The 25,566-nt window shown below is 32.4% G+C and overlaps 1 pseudogene; it reads left to right on the forward strand.

Annotated features, from left to right (window-relative positions):
* The first annotated feature begins 813 nt into the window (after window positions 1-813).
* LOC18435970 (protein TOC75-3, chloroplastic-like) lies at window positions 814-25,299 on the forward strand (annotated as a pseudogene).
* Window positions 25,300-25,566: the final 267 nt, after the last annotated feature.

Here is a 25,566-nt window from a genome sequence, read left to right on the forward strand (position 1 = left end):
ACTTTCTTGAAATATTTGCCCCGATTGTCAAGTTAGACAACATAAGGTTGGTGCTTGGGCTTGTTGCATCGCATGATTTTGGAACGTGAGCAAATGGATGTAAAAACGACATTTTTTACATGGTGAACTTGAAGAAGAACTGTACATGCAACAACTGGAAGGATTTCTTAAAAAGTGAAAAAAAAGGTTTGTGTGCAAGTTGAAGAAATCCATATATGGACTCAAGCAAGTATCAAGATAATGGTACAAGACTTTTGACATATTCATGATTGGTGTTGGATAACATAAGAATGATTATGAATATTGTATTTATATGATGTTTTTTTATAATAGTTCTTATTTAATCTTAGTCTTGTATGTTGATGATATATTTTTGGCATGCAAGGATATGACTAGGATTGATGAGCTCAAGGCATCTTTGAGCAATAGTCTTGAAATGAAAAATCTCAGGCCAGCAAAACAAATATTTGGAATTGAAATCCAAAGAGATCGATGGAGTGCGACTTTATCACTTTCACAAAAGAGCTTTGTAGAAAAGATGCTTGATAAGTTTGGCACGAGCAAGATAAAGCCGATGAAGACTCCATTAGCTCCTCATTTTAAGTTGTATTCCAAGCAATGTCTGAAGGTCGTGGATGAAAAAGAGAATATGGCTAAGGTGCTATACGTAAGTATTGCGGGAAGCCTAATGTTTATCATAGTGTGTACTAGACCGGACATAGCATATTTGGTTGGTGTCTTGAGTCACTTTATGGCAAATCCCGAAAACGCTCATTGGGAAGGTGTAAAATGGGTGCTTCGTATTGAAGAAGCATGAGTGATTATGCCATGACATTTAGCAAAGATTCGGAGTACATTCAAGGCTATGTTGATGCATATTACACTGGTGATCTTGATAGAAGAAGATCAACTATCAGCTATGTTTTCAAGTTTGGAAATAGACCGGTAAATTTGATGTCTAAGCTTCAATCAACGGTAGCATTGTCCACCACCGAGGCAGAATACATTGCGGCAACCAAAGCAAGCAAAGAAGCAATTTGGCTTTAAGGCCTTATGGGAAAATTGGGTATCAATTCTAAGCCCGTGGAAATATTTAGTGATAATATTAGTGTCATTAATTTGGCTAACAATTTATCACAAGAGGACGAAACACATACTAATTCGATACCTTTATGCTCGACAAGTTGTTGAAGATGGTTTGGTTCGGTTGGTAAAAGTTGGAACCAAAGAAAATTTGGCGGATGTACTCACGAAGACGGTTCTAGTAGAGAAATTGGAGTGGAGCCTAACTTCTCTAGGCTTCATGAAAAAATAAAAAATGGATTATTGACAAGGCAAGTAGGTGATTTACTATCAAGGTGAAGATTGTTAAATGGTGATAAAAAAATCAGCTTTTGGAAGCTTTTGTCTCTTACCATTTGTTTAGAGATTTTTTTGTCCCTATAATTAGGTGGCTTCTATAAAAGCCAAAAAGGGATTTTTGAATTACACGATTCTTCTTGGTTTGAACTCCACTCTCTCTAGAAAAGGGCCCAGGGCTTCCTTGGGTTATGTGGAGAAATTGAAGGAGGTGAAAAATGATTTTCTTGTCTTATTTTTGGGAGAAATGGTATGAACTTATGTTGCTTATGCTCTTGAGTCATCCGAAGTGGAACAGGGTAAATCGTGATTTTTTAATGATTAAAAGAAGGTATTCTTGGTGATGTTTTTTTCACCAATTTTCTCATTTTGAGGTAATATTGTATCCCCTTGTAAATTCTTTCTTTTGATAGGGTAATACTTGCCGCCTTGCCCGTGGACGTAGCCCTACGGGTGAACCACGTTAAAATTGGTGTGATGGTTTGCCTCTCTAATTTTTTCTTATGACTATATTTTTCATCTCTAATTTATTTTTTTAAATTGTTGCACACAATCTTTGAGCTTATTATTGAATTATCGATTTTACATTTAGTATTTAGTGTATGATATTCGGTTATCAGTTAAATTAGAGTTTTGGGTATTCAGATCTCCAACATGGTGCATGGGTGTGATCTTAGAAGGCATAAGTTGCACTAGGGTGCATGGGGCGGCCACAAAACTAAGACATGCATGCATATAATTTTAGCCTATATTATCATTTATACTGTGGTGTGTGGCTTATACCACATGTACTACATGAGACCGCTATTACCATTCTTACCATACACATTAAGAGATTTGCAGGATGTCCCTACTACACTTTGCAAGAAATGTTGGTCAGATTGTGCTCTTAGGAAAATGGTGCAGTTCGAGGCTCTAAACAATCAAAGTCAACCGCACCTTCAAATAGTGTTGAGTAATATAGCTTTAATTTTGGAACTTTTTGTAATAGCCTTAAAATATATTTTTATCTTTAATTATAACATTTAAAGCTTAAAAAATGGTGTAGTTCGAGCAGATCTATAAAAATTTGAAAATCTTGAAAATTGACAGTCTAAAAATGCGTTACAAGATGCACTATTTTTAAAACTTGAAATCTATTTTTTTCTCATGCCCATGCATCTTGATGTCGAGATGATCAATTTAAGGATATTTGGGCATCACAACAACGTCTTCTAGTGAAATATTTTAGACAGGCTCTAACTTGATTGTATAGAGAGCCTAGGCTCTATATAAACCATTTTCTTACGAAAGGGTGCAGTTTGTCTAGAGCCGATATTCTAAACAATCAAAGTAAAACACACCTACAAATAGTGTTGAGAAATGTAGTTTTAGTACTGAAAATCAAAGAGGCTTGGTATCTCTACCTTACCATAAGACCCCATAGTTATAATTTGATTCAACTGGCTCAAGTTTCGAGCCAAAAAAGCTGTTGGGTCTAAGGCAAAAAGATAACATGGCCAAAAGAAAACCATTTCAAGACACTATATTTTCACCTTTAAATATCAATACACACAATGGGACACATAAGTAGTGAAAAAAACAAAGATTTCTAGGAGTTTTTTTTTTTGTTTTTTGTTTTGCCAATAAATAGAAACACGTTTGGATAGGAGGAAATTAGGAGTTTTGGAAATTTAAAATCCAAAATAGTCTATGAGTTATAATATCATGGATTCCTCAAATCTTTTGTTGGAATATACAATAAAAACTTTATTGATTCCTTACAATCATTTTTATGTCCATTATTTGGTAACAAAATTTGATATAGTTTCTCTCTATAAAATTTAAATATACTCTCTAAAACTCAAAATTTGGAATAATCTCTCTCTAAAAATTTTGATATAGTTTCTTTCTAAAATTTGATATGGTTTCTGTCTCTAAAAATTTAGATATGGTTTATTTCTCCACAAATTTTGAGATAGTTTCTCTCTCCAAAATTTAGTATACTGAGATAGTTTCTCTCTCTAAAATTTAGTATACTCTCTTATACTTAAAATTTAGAATAATTTGTCTCTTTACAAATTTTGAGATAGTTTTTCTCTCTAAAAATTTCAAGTACTTTCTCTCTCTAAAATTTGATATAGTTTCTCTCTCTAAAATCTTAATATACTTTATCTCTCTAAAACTTAAAATTTGAGATAATTTCTCTTCAAAAATTTTGAGATGATTTCTCTCTCTAAAAATTTTTAGCTAGTTTTTCTCTCTAAATTTTGATATAATTTCTCTCTAAAATTTTAAGATATTTCCTCTCTCTAAAACTTAAAATTTGATATAGTTTCTCTAAAAAATGTTGAGAAAATTTATCTTTCTAAAATTGTTAAGGTACTTTCTCTCTCTAAAATTTGAGAAATCCTTTCTAAAATTTTAAGATGTTTTCTCTCTCTATAACTTAAAATTTGAGATAGTTTCTCCCTTTAAAATTTGATATAATTTTTCTTTTAAAATTTTACTTTCTTTCTCTAAACTTAAAATTTGAGAAGGTTTCTCTCTTGAAAACCTTTGAGATAGTTTCTCTCTCTAAAATTTGATAAAATTTTTGTAAAATATTAAGATACTTCCTCTCTCTAAAATTTAAAATTTGATATAGTTTCTCTCGGAAAATGTTGAAGTAATTTCTCTTTCTAAAGATTTTCAGGTACTTTCTCTAAAATTTGATATAGTTACTCTCTAAAATTTTAAGATGCTTTCTAAAACTTAAAATTTGAGATAGTTTCTTTCTAAAATTTGATATAGTTTTCTTCCTCTAAAATCTGTTATAGTTGCTTTTTCTAAAATTTTAATATACCCTATCTCTAAATTTTAAATCTGAGAAAGTTTCGCTCTCTAAAAATTTCAAGTAGTTTATTGACCTAAAATTTGATGTAGTTTCTCTCTCTAAAACTTAAAATTTAGAATACTTTCTCTCTAAAGATTTTGAGATAGTTTCTCTCACTAAAAGTTTTTAAGTAGTTTCTCTCTCTGAAATTTGATATAGTTTCTATCTTTAAAATTTCAATATATTTTCTCTACATAAAACTTAAATTTAAGATAGTTTTTTCTCTAAAAATTTGAGATATTTCTCTCTCTAAAAATTTTCAGTTAGTTTCCTTTTCTAAAATTTAATATAGTTTCTCTATTTAAATTTTAAGATACTTTCTCACTCTAAAACTTAAAATTTGAGATAGTTTATCTCTCTAAATTTTTTCAAGTACTTTATATCTCTAATATTTAATGGAAAAAGCTGGGATTATCCCACGAGCTCATATGAATATATGAGCCCAAAGGCCCAGATTGAATTTGGGCCGATCTGACGATCATGGATGTCTGGTAGTATTTTAATTTTAATTTTTTTCTATAAATTCAAATCATTTAAAATTTTAGGAGTGTGTTCATAAAAAATAGTTGAATCTTTGAAAAATATCAAAAAAATATTATATATGAAATAAATTGACTAAAATACCCCTAAAATGTTTTAGGGGTATTTTGGTCATTTTTTGCAAATATTGTTTTTTATATTTTTATTAGGTGTACCTTGATGAGAAGAACACACACCTAAATTTCAAAGGATTTGGATTTGTAGAAAAAAAAATTAAAATTCAAACACGAAATGAGGTCGTGACCATCAGATCGGCCCAGATTCAACTCATATGTTTATATGAGCTAATGGGCTAGTCCCAATGTTTTCCCTATTTAATAAATAGTTGCTCTCTCTAAAATTATAATATGCTTTCTCTCTCTAAAACTTAAAATTTGGGATAGCTTCTCTATCTAAAATTTTGATATAGCTTTACTCTCTAAAATTTGATGTAGTTTTTCTATCTAAAAATTTAATATGCTTCATGTTTCTAGAACTTAAAATTTGATATATTTTCTCTCTCTAAAATTTTAAGATGCTTTCTCTCTTTTAAACTTAAAATTTGATATAGTTTCTCTTTAAAAATTTTAAGATAGTTTCTCTATCTAAAACTTTTCAGGAATTTTTCTCTCAAAAATTTGATATAGTTTCTATCTCTAAAAGTTTAATATACTCTCTTTCTAAAATTTGATGTAGTTTCTAACTCTAAAAGTTTAATATAATCTCTCTCAAAAATTTAAAATTTAAAATTTAAAATAGTTTCTTTCTCTAAAAATTTGAGATATTTCTCATTAAAATATTTCTGGTAATTTCTCTCCTTAAAAATTTCAGGCAGTTTCTCTCTCTAAAATTTAATATAGTTTATCTTTCTAAAATTTTAAGATACTCTTTCTATCTTAAAATATTTTGACATAGTTTCCATAGCTAAAATTTTTCAAGTACTTTTTTAAAATTTTGATAAGTTTCTCTTTCTAAAATTTCAAGATGCTGTCTTTTTAAAACTTTGAATTTGAGATAGTTTTTCTCTCTAAAAATTTGAGATAGTTTCTTTCTCTAAAAATTTTCAGATATTTTCTCTTTTTAAAATCTAATATATTCTCTCTCTAAAATTTTATTATGCTCTTTCTCTCTAAAATTTTATTATGTTCTCTCTCTCTCTAAAATATAAAATTTGAGATGGTTTCTCTCTCTAAAATTTTTGAAATAGTTATCTCTCTAAAAAAATTTACGAACTTTCTCTCTCTAAAATTTGATATCATTTCTCTCTCTAAAGTTTTAATATGTTTTCTCCCTCTAAAATTTTAAATTTGAGATAGTTCCTCTCTCTAAAAATTTTAAGATAATTTTATCTCTTTAAAAAAATTTAAGTACTTTCTCTCTTTAAAATTTGATATAGTTTTTCATATTTGTTGCCTACCAAATGTGTGTAACGTAAATTTCACATGAAAATATTTTCATTCAAATGTTTTCATACCTACCAAATGTGCCCTAAGTTTCACGTCGATGGGCGAACAAGTGGAATCCACGTGCCTTGGAAATTAAAAAAAAAACAGATTTTGATATGAAAATAAAATCGTGAAAAAATAGAGTGATTTTTCAAGTGAGCAAACCAAACGGTAGATTTTAGTAATATCAAAGATAATAAAAATGCGTGCCCCAAAATCCATGTCCCAAATGAGCCCTTACTTATATTATATTTACTTATTTTCAAATGAATGTCTTGGTTTCATGATTTATTTGATGAGTTGAATATATGTGTAAGCGGCCAGGTGCTTGTGAGGAATTAGTTAAGATATTTATCATATGATTGGCCAAGAGAGTAAAGAGTAAAGAGCTGGCTAAATCCATTTTGTAATAGATATGAGAGGTGTTATTATTAGATTGATGGAAACTTCAAGCAGTTCTTTGATCGAAATGTATTGAGGTCTCACATCACAATATCTTTTACTATAGACCAATTGATTCATGCGGGCTCGACTGCATTTCTACAATATGCGGTTTAGAGGTATAAAACATCCATCTTAAAAATGGATGCAAATAGGTAATCCATCTAAAAACAATTGTAACTAATGCTTTGAATGTTTTTTTAATATAATTATTTCTAGTTTTAAAAATATATTTATTTTTGGGATTGTATATAATGAGACTGCTTACCAAAGAAGGGTCACAATTACTTGGAACCATTTGTTGTGAAATCTAATAGCTTGAATATTGAGCTTGGTCAATGGAATAAATGCAGTCACCCTATTTTTCATCCAATGGTCAAGATTAATTGTGACCATTATACACTTTTCTTTTATTTTTTCATATTCATGATCTCCATGTCCCGCATTTGTACAAAAAGTTCTGCCGGTCAAACACACCGTAAGGGATTAAGCCCATTTAGGTGGAAGAACTCAAGAGTAGCCGATTAGATTGATAGTAGGTATAGAACGTAATCTTGATGAGTTTAGGATTGATATAAGAGTAAAATTGGATATGGATTTTGAAAGTCATAATATAATACTGATTTTGGATGAGCAAAATCTAGAATGGATCATATCCAAATACGGAAAGGGATTTGAATGAGGAAATCTAGATGAAATGCATATCAACTAGAAAAGGCTTGTGCTTCTCATCTTCTCATTCTTAGGAGAGGCTTTGGTAATACGTGGCTATCTCTTTGGCACGTGAGAAAAAATAGGGATGAGAGAAAAAATAAGGAGGAGAGATAAAATAAGCGAGTACGTGTAGAGAGGTTTTTCTTTTGCTTATCATTTTTTAGTCTATTTAAAGGGAAGTTTCTCTTAGTAACTCAAATTTGGTCTCGTAAATAAATTTGGTCTCGTGAAGTGATTTTTTTTTGTGTGATACCCTCTCAGACCTTGAGAGAGGGTAAATTTTCTCACCCTTTTTTTTCTACTTTCATTTTTTACTTTTATTTGTTTTTCCTGCATTAAGTAGCATCAGAGCCGGTTACGATGGCTGCAATGGAGACGTCCCTCGAAAGATTATTAGCTTCAGTGGAAGCATCCCTAGAAAGCTTAAAGTTGTAGTTGTTGACTCAGAAAGTTCAAGCCCTAATGGAGAAAGTAGAAAACCTTATGCCTTTAGCTGATAGAGTAGATTAAAGGTGTGGTTGTTAACTCAGAAAGCTCAAGCCCTAGTGGAGAAAGTAGAAAAACGTATGCCTTTAGCTGATAGAGTAGACGAGCTAACGTAGAAGCTGGCTCAACGTCGGTGTGAATAGAATTTGGAGAGTAATGTTGGAGATAAGGCAATGAAGGTGAATGAGGTGACTATCATAGTTTTTATAAAAAATGATATTCTTGTTCCTATCCATGTCGAAAATCATGTGGAAAATCCTATATCAGAAAAGGCGATGGATTTTGAGGACAATGTTGTTAATAACAAGCCCATAAAAGGCACAAACGCATCAAAGGCGATGGATTTTGAGGACAATGTTGTCAATCACAAGCCCATAAAACGCACAAGCCCATAAAAGGTGCAAGCCCATAAAAGGCGATGGATTTTGAGGATAATGTTGTTAATCACATGCGCATAAAAGGCACAAGCCCATAAAAAGGCGATGGATTTTGAGGAAAATGTTGTGAATCACAAGCCCATAGAAGACAATGTTGTCGATCACAAGAACTGAGTTCGAGATATTCGCATCTTTCTTCATATTTTGATCCATTTTGTGACGTATTTTCACAATCATTCATATTTTTAGAGCCAAAGGAGAAGAAACAAAAGAAGGATGCAGGTTTGATGTAGATTTCATCTTAGCCCTCCTCAAAACTCGAGGAAGAGTTTTCTCCAAGGCAGATGAAAATTCAAAAAAATAATTTAATTTTATTTATTATTTTTAAAACGGGTTATCTCTTCAGGAATAGTAGGTGGTGTGGGGATAATTAGGTGGTCACGAGTTTATCATTAGGTAGTGCGTAGGGACAATTAGGTGGTCATGAGTTATCTTGTAGTTGAATTGATATTGATCAATTGGGTTGGTTAGTTTAAATATAAATAGGTTTAAGTTAAATCTAGGGGTTATCATTTCAACAAAAGGTGCATTTAGGGGAGGCTTTGGTAAAATGTGGCACGCGATAAAAAAATAGGGATAATAAAAAATTAGGATGAGAGAAAAAATAGGGACGAGAGAAAATAAAGAGGAGAGATAAAATAGGGGAGTGCTTGTAAAGAGGTTTTTTTTGCTTATCGTCATTTTTATTTTATTTTTTCTTTTGCTTATCTTTATTTTTTTTATTAGTCTATTTAAAGGGATGTTTCCCTTCATTATAAATCAGAGTGAATGAGTTAATAAAATTTGGTCTTGGTTTAGTGAAGAAATTGTTTTTTTTGGGTGGATTCCCTCTCAGAACTTGAGAAATGGTATATTCTCTCACCGTTTTCTTTTCTGTTTTCATTTTTTTTTTATTTCCTGCATCAAAGACGCGGCATCCTTTCTCCCAACCAAACGTTCTATTTCTTTAACATAGTGACGAAATCAAAGTTTGTCTCTCTAACAGTGAATTATCAAATGTGCTGTCTCACAAAGAAGTAATCAATTGCTTTCCCTCTCAAATACAGAGGAATAATCAATTACTCTCAAGTTCTAACAACCAAATAATTAAACTATCTCTCTCTCACTGAAAAACTCAACTTCTCTCTCTAAAACTGTAAAACAACATACTAACCAAGCAAGAAAGGTAGACTCTCGTGATGCAGAGGTGAGGTGAGGCAAGGGCAATAAACAAGGGGGACGAAATGTATAATCTTTACGTTTTCGCCTTTTATCACTATTCACTACCTTATCACTATTCACTATCGAAACGAAATCCGCATTTTATCACTATTCACTAACGAAATGAAATCTAAAATTTCTTCCCTCAAAATTTTGTGACGTGACTACCCATGAACTTTTGTTCGTAAGTTCACTTTGGCCACTGAGTTCACTATACGAAGAAAGAAGGATTAATGCGAATATCTCTAGTGGCCATGGCCAAAAGTTCATGGGTAGTCACAAACCCTATAGCGGAACCACTGAGTTCATTAATCTCCAGATTAATCAGCAATAGAGTTCACGTGACATCCTCTATTTTGTACTTCTTAAATCCATTGAGTTCATTTATCTGGACTGAATTTATTAATCTACAAATATACTAGTCCAAATTATTCTGTAAATAGACTAGACCAGATTAATGAACTCAGTAGATTTAATAAGTAATTTTGTTCTTCGATAAGAAAAGAGGTTCAGTTGTGGGAACAGAGGACTCCTTCTTTGAAATGGTTTGCTGAAACCTGGTGGAATTCACACAAAAGCACATTTACAAAAGGAGCTAGAAACCCTACCTACTTGTGGTATGTTTGAGAAGGTTGATCTCGAGGCGAAGATGAAGACTGATGGTACAATTGCTGTTAATATTTCTTTCGCAGAGAGTACATGGCAATCAGCTTATGCTTTAAGGTGTATAAATGTGGGGTTATTGCCTAAGTCGAAACCAATTGATATGGACCCTGACATGACTGATAGAGAAAGCTCGAGTATCGAGTATATTAAGCGCCAAGATTACAGGCATAGTATCAAGTTTAAGAAGAAGATTACAGGCATGGTATGTTTGAGAAAAGAACAAGATTACAGGCATGGTATGTTCGAGAACAAGATTACAGGTAAGATTACAGACAAGATTACAAGATTACAGGCAAGATTACAGACAAGATTACAACCAAGATTACAGGTAAGATTACATGTAAGATTACAGACAAGATTACAAGAAAGATTACAGACAAGATTACAAGCAAGAATACAAGCAAGATTACATACAAGATTGCAGGCAAGATTGCAGACAAGATTATAGGCAAGATTACTGGTAATATTAAAGAAAAGAACGAGATTACAGGCAAGATTACAAGAGAACAGGCATGGTATGTTTGAGAAAAGAACAAGATTACAAGCATAGTATCGTTTTGATTTTTTGTTGTTTATGGTTTTGGTTGGTTATTTCACGAATTCTACAGTAACTACAATCGATTAGGACTTGTACTTCAATTATTTTGTATTTATAATTTTGGTTAAGTAGTTTTTTTGAGCAAGTAGGATGCTATTTCATGAAGATCCACTGTAAGCGAAATTTGGAGTAACTCAAATAGACTTTCATTTGTAGTTGATTAGGCTCATAGGAAGTTCAATTAAAAGTGGTATTGATATAAGGTTTGTGAATTAATGCTTGAAATGTTGCGGCAAAGCTTCATCTGCTTTTCATAACTAAAAACGTATTATTTTGTAGATGGAAATACAAACTATTCCTTTTGTAGTAAAAGTTTTTATTTTACTGTATGTTTGTTTAGCAGGTGTACTTTTGTATTTTTTTTATGATGTAGTCTTGCATGTTTAAATGAAAACTTTGTATGTTAATGAAGTAATTATGAAAACCGTGAGAACCATATTATCAAAAGCAAGAAAAGTACTTTGTAAATGCATGTGGATCAAAATTCATGTTATCCAAGAATGATGTGTTGCTATTCTGAATAATGTATGTAAAGGGAAACCTGTACTTTATTCACCAAATTACGGCCACTAATGTTGACAATATCTTTCAGAATATTGCTTTCAAGTCTATTTAATCATTCCTTATAAGATTTCGGTTTAACCATTTAAGTGGAATTAGTAAACAGTGAAACCCATTAAATGAGATAGCCATCAAAATATAAAAATAGTTAATCAGAAGACTAAACTAGTACAACTGCAGGAGGAGAATGGAAAGGTCAAGAATATGTTTGCTCCCCATTCCTGTACAAAAGGAAGTTTTGGCAATGCTGAGGGAGCAGGGTAAAGTGAGGTATGCATGTGCCCAGGTTGTGAATTGCGGCAACTTGAATACACGACAAGTGGTGTGTGAGGTTGTGGAGGGGGATATCACTCAACTTGTTGTTCAGTTCCAGGATAAGCTTGGAAATGTCTGTGAGGGGAACACCGAATTGTCAATTATTAGGAGAGAATTGTCCAAGATTAGGTCTCTCTCTCTCTCTCTCTCTCTCTCTCTCTCTCTCTCTCTCTCTCTTTCTCTCTCTCTCAAAAACAAAAAACCAAAAAAAACAATAATACACATAGTGGATATGGACTAGGACTCTCAAATTGTGACATTTCTAATTGGATGCTCTTTGATTATATGATTTTCAATGCCTGGCTTTTGTTACAATGGTCATATTTGGAAAATCAAGGTATATTAGCTTGGGATCTAAGTGTTTGTTAATAGACGCAGTTGGCTATATGTAGGTTGAAAACTAGGTGTTGGAAAGAACCTCATGACTGTAGAAACTAGAAACTAAGAGCCGATTCTCTTTTGGAATATCATATGTAAAGCATTGGATTTTATAATTTTGCATATGCTTTTCTCTTTTTATTTTTCTATTCCCAGACATTTTGCAACTCTGTAGAGCTTTACTGGTTTATTCACATCTTATTGGTGAGTGGCGATCTATTGCTCATAAAGAAAATAATGCATTAATAATTCTCATATTGGAATTTCTATATCTTTGATGATAGATACTTGGTGAAATTATAAATCTGTATGCTAAAGTAATTTATGTTGAACTATATGTTCAAATTCTTTGATTTTACATAAAGCAGCTCAAATGGTAGTTGCCATCAATATTCTTGTGTAGTTGTGCGTTAGTTTTTGTCCTAGAAAACCTTGTCATGGGAGTCTGTCACTCGAATCTTTAATAGACTGCGTACCTGCCACATAATTTAAGATCTACTTTTATTGTACCCAGTTGAGCAGCTTATGCATTTAAACCATTAAGTGGATCATATTTTCCATTTGCACTGCACTGAACATTTTTTAAGAAAATAGCTTCTGGGTGTGGATGATATTCTTTTTAATCAATTCAATATATTTGTAATAATATCTAATATAGAACCACATTTTTTTTACAATTCTGGTGGTTGATCTGCTCAGCTTCGACAAGGACATGTCTTCAACATAAAGGCTGGGAAACAAGCTCTTAGGAACATAAACTCTTTGGCCCTTTTTTCCAATATTGAGGGAAACCTTCGACCTGATGAGAAGAATGAGGGTGGGATTATTGTTGAGATAAAACTCAAAGAACTTGAACAAAAAACTGCTAAAGTTAGCACAAAATGGAGAATTGTGCCCAATCATCAAGGACGTTCGACCTTGGTAAGCCTAACTTTTGTTTACTCTATACTAGCCATAAGTGGAGGTGACAATTTATTTGTTTTTGATCAATTGCTCTACTATCAGATTTGGGAGGTAATTATGAAGAGCCATGAGATTAGTGTACAAAGATAATTTTCTTATTGGGTGGATATTTTGGAGTTTTATATTTCTTTTTTATGCTAGTTGGTATTTTTAATATGAGTTTGACAAATTGATATTCCTTTTTTAGGCGTCAATTCAACCAGGTGGAACTGTCTCATTTCAACCAGCATCGAAACATAAAAAGGTTGAACTGATCTTTACTTGGATCTGTGACTTCCAGCAACCTTCGTAACCCTCAAGTAGAATTATTGGGGTCTGAATTGTTTCTCCATTAAAGTAAACTCATTTTTTAAAGTAAACTCATTTTTTTTTTATTACGTGCACTTCTAAGTATGCTTAATGCCAATTATGAACAGTTATGGCATATCATTGTTTTTCTGCAACTGCTCTAAACAACTTATATATATATATATATATATATATATATATATATATATATATATATATATATATATATATATATATATATATATATATATATATATATATATATATATATATATATGTGTATGAGAATGGATTCTGTTAGCTCACGAGCTGACATCTATAGTGTCAACTAACGGCCCAGATTGAATCTGGGCCGATATGACGATCACAACCTCATTTCGTATTTCATTTTAATTTTTTTTCTACAAATCCAAATCACTTGAAATTTTAGTTGTTGATTCTTCTTATCAAGGTACATCTAATAGAAATATTTTAAAAATAATGGACCAAAATACCCTTAAAAATTTTTGAGGTATTTTGCCAATTTATATTTTGCAAATTACTTTTTCTATATTTTTATTAGATTCTTCTAGTTTTGAAGAATAAACGCTCAAAATTTCAAATGATTTGGATTTACATTAATAAATAAATAAAAATTCAACATGAAATAAAGTCGTGACCATTGGATCGGGCCCAATTCAATCTGGGTCGTTGGCTGACATTGTAATTGTCAGCCCGTAGGCTGACAAGATATTTTTCCTATATTATATATATATATATATATATATATATATATCTTACTCATTATTACCATAAGAATTCAAAGATTATATCATATTCAAATATACAGATACGGAAGATATTGAATTTCAGTGAATGGGGCTCAGGCCCTTCACGATCTAGAAAATTACAATCTCCCGATTTCCCAAATCAACATTACCGATACTCTGACTATATTGATGCCTGGCAACGCATACTTACTATCCAGAACCAATATAATTCTCACACATGGTTCCTCCAGTTTAAAATGGTGGTGACCGAACCAGTTCCTAATTGGTTCCTAAATTGGTTTACAATTTGGGGATCACTATCCCAAATAATGCCAGAAACCTTGCAAGCCTCTCAAGAAAAGTTTATTGAATACAATAGGAAGGATTCTAAAATTATTTATCATTTATATTTTGTTGCATTTTATCAGATACCGTGGATACTAAAATGGTCATTTCCTATATCCAATAATAATATCAATAATTATGAATATATCCCATGTTTGGGGAAGCAGATTGCTGTGAAGTGGTGGGACCTCTTTATCTACCACAATTTAGACCCAAAACATATTATACTGAAACCAGTCCCAACTAGCTTCAAACCTTCTTCTTACTTTAACCTAAATAATTTATCTGAATATATATCTCAAATGAGGAAACATAATCCTCAAGCCACTCGAGCCGAACTAGAAAAACAACTATATGAAATTTTTTCAGAAGAAGCTGAAACAGCTACAGAAACAGATGACATTGAAGAAGTCCAAGATACATCAGCTCATGGAATGTCTAAGAAACAAACATTATATTAAAGCCCATGACCCGATGATAAAAGAATATATAATATACTTGTGACATGATATAAAATGCTCAAAGTTGTTATGACAAGACCAAAAATACCTGCTGATGTGACTAAAGCCCCTCTTGATAAGACACAAGATGCTCACCGACCATATAAGATAAGAAGCTCACCGACCATACAAGATAGAAGATGCTCACTGCTTATATACGACAAAAGAATTGTTGACGACCAACCATGCCGCCATCTTTCAAATCAATTCGCCACGCAATAAAAGCAGCCATCTACTTCCTTCTCACTGTACCTGCCACGTAAGATTCCCACTTCCCTCTTCACAGACTACAGCGAATCTTGCCACCTGGAGACTTCATCGATTGTAGCGAATCTTGCCACCTATAAACGTCCATTCAAAATAATTGGAGACTGAAATATAATTAAGAAACATTTAGAGTCCGGAATCTATAAATAGAAGGCCTCTTCTCATTTGAAGAACATCGGAAGATTTCAGGAGTTAACAACCCCAGAAGAATACTCTTCTCCTGCTTTCTTCTTTTTCTCTCCCTTTCTCTTCTAAAAAATTAAGAATAGTTTTAGAGTGTGATGTGTGATTGTCATTACAAGGATCTACCAAGATTCTGTCCACCAGAGTGGAAGTCGTTTTGCAGTTTTTGCATTTGTGGTCTGTAAGTATGTTTTAAGATTGTCTTTTATCTGTAAGTTTTATTCTGTACTCAGAATGTTGTCACTGTAAATTTCTGTTATGTTGTCCCTATAAATTTCTTTACACAGTAAGTTAGTCTTGTTCGTCTGTATATTGTAAACAGTATGTTTATATAAAGCTTGCATAAATTATACTGAAACCAGTCCCAACTAGCTTCAAACCTTCTTCTTACTTTAACCCAAATAAATCTCAAATGAGGAAATACAATCCTCAAGCCACCAAAGACGAACTAGAAAAACAACTATATGAAATTTTTTCAAAAGAAGCTGAAACAGCTACAGAAACAAATGACATTGAAGAAGTCCAAGATACATCAGCCCATGGAATGTCTCAGAAACAAACATTATATTAAAGCCCATGACCCGATGATAAAAGAATATATACTATACTTGTGACATGATATAAAATGCTCAAAGTTATTATGACAAGACCAAAAATACCTGCTGATGTGACTAAAGCCCCTCTTGATAAGACACACGAAGCTCATTGACCATACAATATAGAAGATGCTCATTGCTTATATACGATAAAAGATTCTCTCACTGTTGACGACCGACCGTGCCACCATCTTTCAAATATATTCGCCACACAATAAAAGCAGCCATCTACTTCCTTCTCACTGTACCGGCCACGTAAGATTCCCACTTCCCTCTTCATAGACTACAGCGAATCTTGCCACCTGGAGACTTCATCGATTGCAGCGAATCTTGCCACCTGTAAACGTCCATTCAAAATAATTGGAGACTGAAATACAATTAAGAAACATTTGGAGTCCGGAGTCTATAAATGAAGGCCTCTTTTCATTTGAAGAACATCGGAAGATTTCAAGAGTTAACAAGTCCAGAAGAATACTCTTCTCCTGCTCTCTTCTTCTTCTCTCCCTTTTTCTTGTAAAAAATTAAGAATGGTTTTAAAGTGTGATGTGTGATTATCATTACAAGGATCTACCAAGATTCTGTCCACCAGAGTGGAAGTCGTTTTGCAGTTTTTGCATTTGTGGTCTGTAAGTATGTTTTAAGATTGTCTTTTATGTGTAAGTTTTATTCTGTACTCAGAATGTTGTCACTGTAAATTTCTATTATGTTGTCCCTGTAAATTTCTTTACACAGTAAGTTAGTCTTGTTCGTCTGTATATTGTAAACAGTATGTTTATATAAAGCTTGCATAAATTATACTGAAACCAGTCCCAACTAGCTTCAAACCTTCTTCTTACTTTAACCCAAATAATTTATCTGAATATATATCTCAAATGAGGAAATACAATCCTCAAGCCACCAGAGACGAACTAGAAAAACAACTATATGAAATTTTTTCAAAAGAAGCTGAAACAGCTACAGAAACAGATGACATTGAAGAAGTCCAAGATACATCAGCCCATGGAACGTATCAGAAACAAACATTATATTAAAGCCCATGACTCGATGATAAAAGAATATATACTATACTTGTGACATGATATAACATGCTCAAAGTTGTTATGACAAGACCAAAAATACCTGCTGATGTGACTAAAGCCCCTCTTGATAAGACACAAGATGCTCACCGACCATATAAGACAAGAAGCTCACCGACCATACAAGATAGAAGATGCTCACTGCTTATATACGACAAAAGATTCTCTCACTGTTGACGACCGACCGTACCGCCATCTTTCAAATCAATTCGCCACACAATCAAAGCAGCCATCTACTTCCTTCTCACTGTACTTGCCACGTAAGATTCCCACTTCCCTCTTCACAAACTGCAGCGAAGCTTGCCACCTGTAAACGTCCATTCAAAATAATTGGAAACTGAAATACAATTAAGAAATATTTGGAGTCCGGAGTCTATAAATAGAAGGATTCTTCTCATTTGAAAAACATCGGAAGATTTCAGGAGTTAACAAGCTCAGAAGAATACTCTTCTCCTGCTCTCTTCTTCTTCTCTCCCTTTCTCTTCTAAAAAATTAAGAATAGTTTTAGAGTGTGATGTGTGATTGTCATTACAAGGATCTACCAAGATTAATCCACCAGAGTGGAAGTCGTTTTGTGGTTTTTGCATTTGTAGTCTGTAAGTATGTTTTAAGATTGTCTTTTATCTGTAAGTTTTATTCTGTACTCAGAATGTTGTCACTGTAAATTTCTGTTATGTTGTCCCTGTAAATTTCTTTACACAGTAAGTTAGTCTTGTTCGTCTTCATATTGTAAACAGTATGTTTATATAAAGCTTGCATAAAAGTTATGTTAATTCTTATTGTTTTAAGTGTTAAGATTTATGAGAATACCTATTCTACTTGGTTAGTAATAGATATAGCTTGTTTCTCGATAGTCATTCTAGTTGTACTATTTTTGTACTTAGGTTATGTGAGATTAGTTTAGACTCATAATTACTTAGATTATGCTAAATTAGTTTCATAATTAGGTTCAGAGTAGATCATAAGATCATTATTAGGTTCAGAGTAGATCTTGGAGTTAAATGGTATCAGAGCCAACTCTGTAGATAACTCTAAAACAACATAAATCTTTGTTTCTTATTTAAGGAGCATTACAAGTAAGTGTTAGTATGTTATAAGGTAGAAACGCTACTGATAGTTACCATTAGAGAAAGTTGGTCTGAGAGTTGAGGCTTAAGAGCACCCAGTCAAGAGACCGTTAAGGCCAGGAGAGCCACTGAGGTCAAAAAGACGTAAGAGGTAGTCAGAAAAAGCACTCATCCGTAACCTAATAATGGCAAATTTCTTTAGGAATCTATCAAGTAATGCACTACCACAAGCTAGTAATACTCTAAGGATAAAAAACAAATAAGAAGTTGTAATAGACAATGTTGAAAAACAAATCACAAACTGGAATATACCTTAAGTACCTATTTCAGATATATACAATAAAGGAACTTTTAAATTAAAAGTAGGTTATGCAATAAAATTGTAAAACAAACAGTATCAGTAACTAGTAATCAAGAGAACTTTCAATTATTATCAGACAAAATAATACAGGTACATAAAACTAAAAATTATAATTATTTACATATAGGATTAATTCAAGTAGCTATTAAACCTTTAACAAGATTATAATTAAATAATTCTATCCTAATATGCTTAAGAGATAATAGACACAATAAGTTTTCTGACTCTCTATTAGGGATGATAGAATCAAGTCTATGTAGTGGACCAGTATATTTTAACTGCTTTCCAGATTATATCCTTAACTGATCCTAATATCCTAAGAGTATTATCATTAAACCTTAAAACCCAAGGTTTTGATATGTTACCAGGATCTCAAAATATCGCTATTGTATATAAAATATATTACAAAGTAATGAATACATTATGCCCAAATGCTGTCCAAATGGATACCAAAGGAAAAACTACTTTCTTCCAAACAAATATTGAAAAATCAAATGTAATAATTCCTAAAACTATACAATGGTCAGATATTAAATTACCAGAATCTTGGAATATAGAAAATGAAAATCATCATTTAAAAGCACCTAATAGAAATATTCTTGATAGAATAATAGAACACCAGGATGGGAAAATAGAAATCCAATTCCTCAATCAATTAAAGAAAGATATACGAGAATGGTATTTAAAAAGATTTCAACCCAGGTTAATAGAACTATTCCATAAAAGGTATAATAAGTTATATAAAACAAAAACATGTAATATAGGATTCTTTACATGGTTACGAAGAACATTAATAGAAAGAAAAGTTGAAATTCCAGATTTTGAGAAAAATAAAATAAGTACTATAGAAAATCAATATACCACATATCAAACAATAGAAAGTATAAATATAACTAGTGTACATCCTCCAGAAAAAAGTGTTATTATAAAGGATCTAATAATAAAGAAGGAGAGAGTTCATTTGTTTCTGAAATAAGAGCTACTACTTACAAAATGACAACTGGGGAAATTGTTCATCGAACAGAATTAATCCCTCATATTATTGAACAAAATAATTATGTTAATTTATATATGCAATCCATAGGAAAACAAACTATGAGAATAGAAAATATGATCAGGCCAAATCCAATTCCAGAACCTAAAAAGACTTTATTATTTAAACCTCCTCCAGAATTAAATAAATTTCGTATGATTGAAAATAATAAAACTTTAATGGATCACCTTATATCCAAATTAGCTGACCTAGATATAAAAGACATAAAAGGTAAATCCAAATTAATACCATAATCTTCTACTTTAACTCTCCAGGAAAAAATACCAGTAATAGAAGATACTATTGAACACCAGACATTAGCCTTCACAGAAACATCAAATCCATATATTCAAATAATAGCATATGGTAAAGGTTGGAAACCTGCTACTGCTAGACCTTACCATCTTATACCCACACCAATTGATATTTGTACCTTCTATTGTTTGATATGTGGTATATTGATTTTCTATGGTACTTATTTTATTTTTCTCAAAATCTGGAATTTCAACTTTTCTTTCTATTAATGTTCTTCGTAACCATGTAAAGAATCATATATTACATATTTTTGTTTTATATAACTTATTATACCTTTTATGGAATAATTCTATTAACCTGGGATAAAATCTTTTTAAATACCATTCTCGTATATCTTTATTTTCTTTAGAAAGATAATCTTGTTCTATCCATTGTTTGGATAATGGTTTAGTGATGGTTAAAATATGAAAATCCATTTCTGTATTAGAAAGGTCTGGTTTAGTTTTTAATGTAGGTTGTTATTGTGGAATTACTATATTATCTTTTGTTCTTAATAAACTTTGTATTTTTGGATTCATTGTACTTGAAGTGGAATGTCTAGATGATTCACTAATGGCTATAGGTGATTCATTAATTTTTTTTGATAATATAGATTGACGAATTAATGATTGAAGAAGTAAGCTTGTATCATCTTTTATTAATTGATTGGGGAATTGGATTTCTATTTTCCCTTCCAGGTGTTTTATTATTCTATCAGGAATATTTCTATTAGGTGCTTTTAAATGATGATTTTCATTTTCTATATTTCAAGATTTTGGTAATTTAATATCTGACCATTGTATAGTTTTAGGAATTATTACATTTGATTTTTCAATATTTGTTTAGAAGAAAGTAGTTTTTCCTTTGGTATCCATTTGGACAGCATTTGGGCATAATGTATTCATTACTTTGTAATATATTCTATATACAATAGCGATATTTTGAGATCCTGGTAACATATCAAAACCTTGGGTTTTAAGGTTTAATGATAATACTTTTAGGATAATACGAATGGAATGTGATGCCATTTGGCCTCAAAAATGCTCCATCAAAATTTCAAAAGATTATGAATGAAGTATTCAATCCATATTATAAATTCATGATTGTCTATATTGATGATGTCTTAGTATTTTCTGAAAATATAGATCAACATTTTAAACATATTAATGTTTTTATTAATGCAGTTAAACATGCAGGACTAGTAGTCTCTGCTAAAAAGATTAATATATGCCAAACTAAGATTAGATTCTTTGGACATCATATTCATCATGGAACAATTATTCCGATAGAACGATCTATTCAATTTGCTGATAAGTTTCTAAATATTGTATAAGATAAAACTGAATTACAAAGATTCTTAGGTTGTTTAAATTATATAGTTGATTTCTATGAAAATTTAGCATTAGATGCTAAACCACTATATGATAGACATAAAAAGAATCCTCCCAAATGGACAAATGAACATACCCAAGTTGTACAAAAAATTAAACTCAAAGCAAAGGAGTTACCTTGCTTAACTTTAGCCCAACCTAATACTTTCAAAATAATTGAATGTGATGCCTCTGAATTAGGATTAGGAGGAATATTAAAACAAAGAATTAACACCACTGAACAACTGGTACGATATACATCCAAAGCCTATATATATGTATATATAGGGTCAGCGCACTAGCTGATGGAATAGTATAAGCCCAACAACCCAGATTGAATCTAGGTCAATCTGACGTTCAAGATTGTATTTCGGTAAAAAAAATTAATATTTTTTATGTAAATCCAAATAATATGAAATTTGGAGCATCAACTCTTCTCATCAAGACGCACCTAATAAAAATATCAAAAACATAATTGGCATAAAATAAAGTATTTTGTGAGAATTATTTTTTTTGATATTTTTATTAGGTTCCACTATAGTTTAAGAATAGACGCTCCAAATTTCTTGTGATTTGGATTTGTAAAAAAAAATTAAAACTCAATTACAAAATATAACTGTGATAATTGGATCGACTCATATTCAATCTAGGTCGCCGGGCTTACATTGTTCCATTAGCCCATGGGCTGACATAAGCTTTTTCCACACACACACATGCACGTATGCACGCATGCACACACACACGCACGCACACACGCTGATCTTAACCGTCAAATCTGAGTAGATGGCTTGAGTCACAATGTCACAAGCTGGCTCTTAACCCTCAAATCCTGTCAAGATCTAATGTAACGACTCAAAGGTTTTAATTTTTATTCTATAAATTATTTTAAAGCCAAATTTGGGGTATACATATATCTGACAGGGGTGCACATGATAAAAATAATAAATAATATTTCTAATAATAAATAATTACCAGAATACCCCAAAAATATTAGGAGAATTTTGGTTATTTATTTTTCTGGGAAAATATTGTTTTTTATTTTATCCAGGTTCACTCTAATTTTATGACGCAGAAAATTTCATCCAAAAATGTTTTGTAGAAAAAAAATGGAAGATAAAACAAAGTTTGGCGTGACATTATGGAATGAACATTCATAGCCATCGATTGAGATCAAACGGCTAAGAAGTGGTCACATATGACTTATATCTTGATGGGGTCACACAGAAAATTTTCCCTATATATATACCTTGGGATCTTATTGCCGTCATTATTATGGGCTCTGCTGAGATACATAGTGCTGGTGCAACTGAAATTCCTAAATTTTAACTTGACTTCCTTTCATTATTCGGGAATTCTAGATTTAAATAAAATGAAAACCATGTTGCTAATATGTTGTTCTTTCTTTTTCTTTTTTTCTTTCTTTTTTATTTTTTAATTTTTTTTTCGGGAGGGGGGAACATGTTGCAAATCATTTGTTCACTATTTTTTATGTGAATATTTGAGAAATTTCCAAAATTCCTTGTGCTGCACAGCCTACCATTTGATTAGTTATAAAATTGCATAAGGATCGTGCAAAATTATATTGTATAATGTTGAATTTGCAGTATGTTGCATGTTCTTGATGGCAGCATGTGTCAGGTTTTGTTAGTGTCATGGTGGGGCATTTCGTAATGCTTCTTCATTTGACAAAATAGGATCTGGAACTAGAATCTTTTATTTCAGAAATGATTGCCTTTCAGAAATTTAATGAGTTAGTATGTGCGATTTCAATATTCTTCAAGAACTTGTATATAGGTGAGGATTTTACTTGTAATACTTCTGGAATTTATTTATAATCGAGTTTTGCTTGGCTTCAGAGTATCTTCTTTTCTTATTTAACGTGGTTTGGCTGTTAGGATGATCTTTCCTTCAAGTTCGAATATGTGCATCCATATGTAGATGGAGTCTACAATCCTAGGACCGTGCAAGCGTCTTCAACAGTCGCAAACTGAATCCAGTCTTCACAGGTGGGCCTGGCATGGAAGAAGTTCCTCATATATGGGTTGATCGAGGTGGCTTCAAAGCGAACATTACGGAGGTTAGCCACCAGTGTCATTCCTATTAGATGTTAAAACTTAAACCTCTGTAGGGGACTGCTGGTTCAAACTTGTAAAATGTAGGTCTGGGATTTCAAATGTGTTCTTTCCTTCTTTGATCAAATGAAGAAAGAAGGTAGTGTTCTCTCCTCCAACAATGGATCTAAGAACTAGAGAAGTCTAGGTAATACTCAGGGCACATAATTTGCTTATACTGAAAACAAAGCAAAGAAAAAAAAAAAAAGGAAGAAGAAAAGAAAAAGATGGTAAGAAAGAAGTTTAGAATTTCACTCGACAGAGCAAGTTCACATATGGGCTTGTCCTGGAAGAAATCACAACACGTGATGCAACAAGTAGCATCTGCATTAATGGTGCCCGTGCTTTGCCAAGTGGTGAGCTGAGCATGGATGGACCCCCAACAACATTGAGTGGCACAGGCGTCGATCGTATGGCCTTTGTGCAAGCAAACATCACACCTTACAATACCAGATTTGTGAATGAAGCAGTACTTGGCGAGAGGAATGTATTTCAGGTAAATATGATCTTCTCATTTTTTTTTTGGAGCCTAACAATCAGAAAAAAGATACTCTTTTGAGGTTGCTGGAAATTTTTGGTTTTGAATCTAAGATGTAATGGGCTTTTGGGAATAATTACTTGCAGTAGAATTGCCATTTAAAGTATTCTGTGGTCTAAAGAGAGAAAACCTTAGTCCATTTGGACCACGTTCTGATGAATCGATGGATGATGATAGAAGTGTGATCACCATTGATGGCCTTTGCCTGTTATGGCAGGTCCATCTTTTTCTCATCAGTCATTACTGTTGTAATTTCATGGGAAAATGGGAAAATCATGACCCCTATGAATTTCATTCTTCCATTGTCCATTGGACTATAATCAGTATACTTTACCATTTTGTATGTTTCCGGCTTGAAACCCTACAATGTAATAGAAATTTGTTCAGTTCATGACTGCAATTTCGAAGTTTCATATACTAATTTGTTCCTGCAAGTATCTTTGCAGTTAGACCAAGGTCTTGGGATTAGCACTAATTTCCCATTTTTCAATCGCCACCAATTATCCATGACCTGCTTCGTTCAGTTGAAGTCCGTGCAAGAAGGGGCAGGAAAGCCACCTCCTCCTGTCTTGGTGCTCCATGGCCACTATGGTGGCCGTGTGGGAGATCTTCGAAGTTATGATGCTTTCACCTTAGGTGGCCCCTATTCAGTGAGAGGTTCCAATATGGGTGAACTGGGAGCTTGCCATAACATTCTTGAGGTAATAATTGACAAACCATTCTGGTTCCGTCTTTATGTTCTTTTGTTTTAATATGGTTTAGCAATGTTTGGATTGAATTTTGGAGTCAGTTGTATCAACCCTCCATTCTAATCGCCAAGTCAATGAGCAGTCACCTAACGAAACAGGCCATAGTGGTTTCACTTTATAGTTTAGGTGTCATCGACTATTGATCCAGGATTTTTTTTGATGCCCCGGGAATGTTTCATGAATGTAATTTGTGCTGAATTTTGGTACGAATTTACAGCTAAAATTTGCCACTGTTGATTGAAATTCTACCCGTTTAATCTCAGGGTAAAAGATTTGGATAAAAAATATGGTAACCCATAAATTATACAGTTTCTGATTTACTTTCTCCCGTGAAAAAGGAACCTCTCACCTCAGCTTGCATTCACAAAAACAAGATCTAGAGAACTTCCATAAAAATGCACTAATTCGATTTTACCTACACAATGACGAGCTAAAAACTTCTCAAGCCAGAGAACTTCTCTGAAAAGTACAATAATTTGAGGATGCATACCCAAAAAATTGATCCAAATAGTACATGTATTGATATTTTAGCTGTTCAGCTTGCAGCAGAGCTGCATGTACCCAAAAGGAACACACATGTGTATGCATTTGTGGAGCATGGAAACGATTTGGGGAGCTCCAAAGAAATTAAGGGAACCCAACTGAGTTTTTCAGGAGAGCAGGGAGTGGATCATCTTATGGAGCAGGTGTAAAGTTGGGTCTTGTGAGAGCAGAGTATGCTGTGGATAATAATTCAGGCAGAGGCATGATTTTCTTCAGATTCGGAGAGAGATTCTAAGGCCATAGGTTTCATCAGTTGAGGTTTTGTTCCTTAAACGAGAGTGATCTTGAATCAAAAATGCTGATATTGATATGTGATTCTTGGGGTCCACATGTTCAGGCTTCTTGATCCCTTATGGTTTCTTCATCATTAATTTTGCCATGGAAGGTGTTTGGCCATAAATATTTTTTTTACATTTTTTTTGGATTATTTTTAAAATACTCCTGGTCACGAATTGAATTTTTTTAAAAAATTATTTTTTCACTGCTGTTTTAACCTTATTTAGATTTGTTTGATTCAATTTTACTTTAAACATATGTTTCATATGTTTTTTATTTTTTTA

This window comes from Amborella trichopoda, chromosome 8 (genome assembly GCF_054954075.1).
Source record: "Amborella trichopoda isolate Santa Cruz 75 chromosome 8, AtrichopodaSantaCruz75HAP2 v2.0, whole genome shotgun sequence".
In the NCBI taxonomy this organism is placed as follows: Eukaryota; Viridiplantae; Streptophyta; class Magnoliopsida; order Amborellales; family Amborellaceae; genus Amborella; species Amborella trichopoda.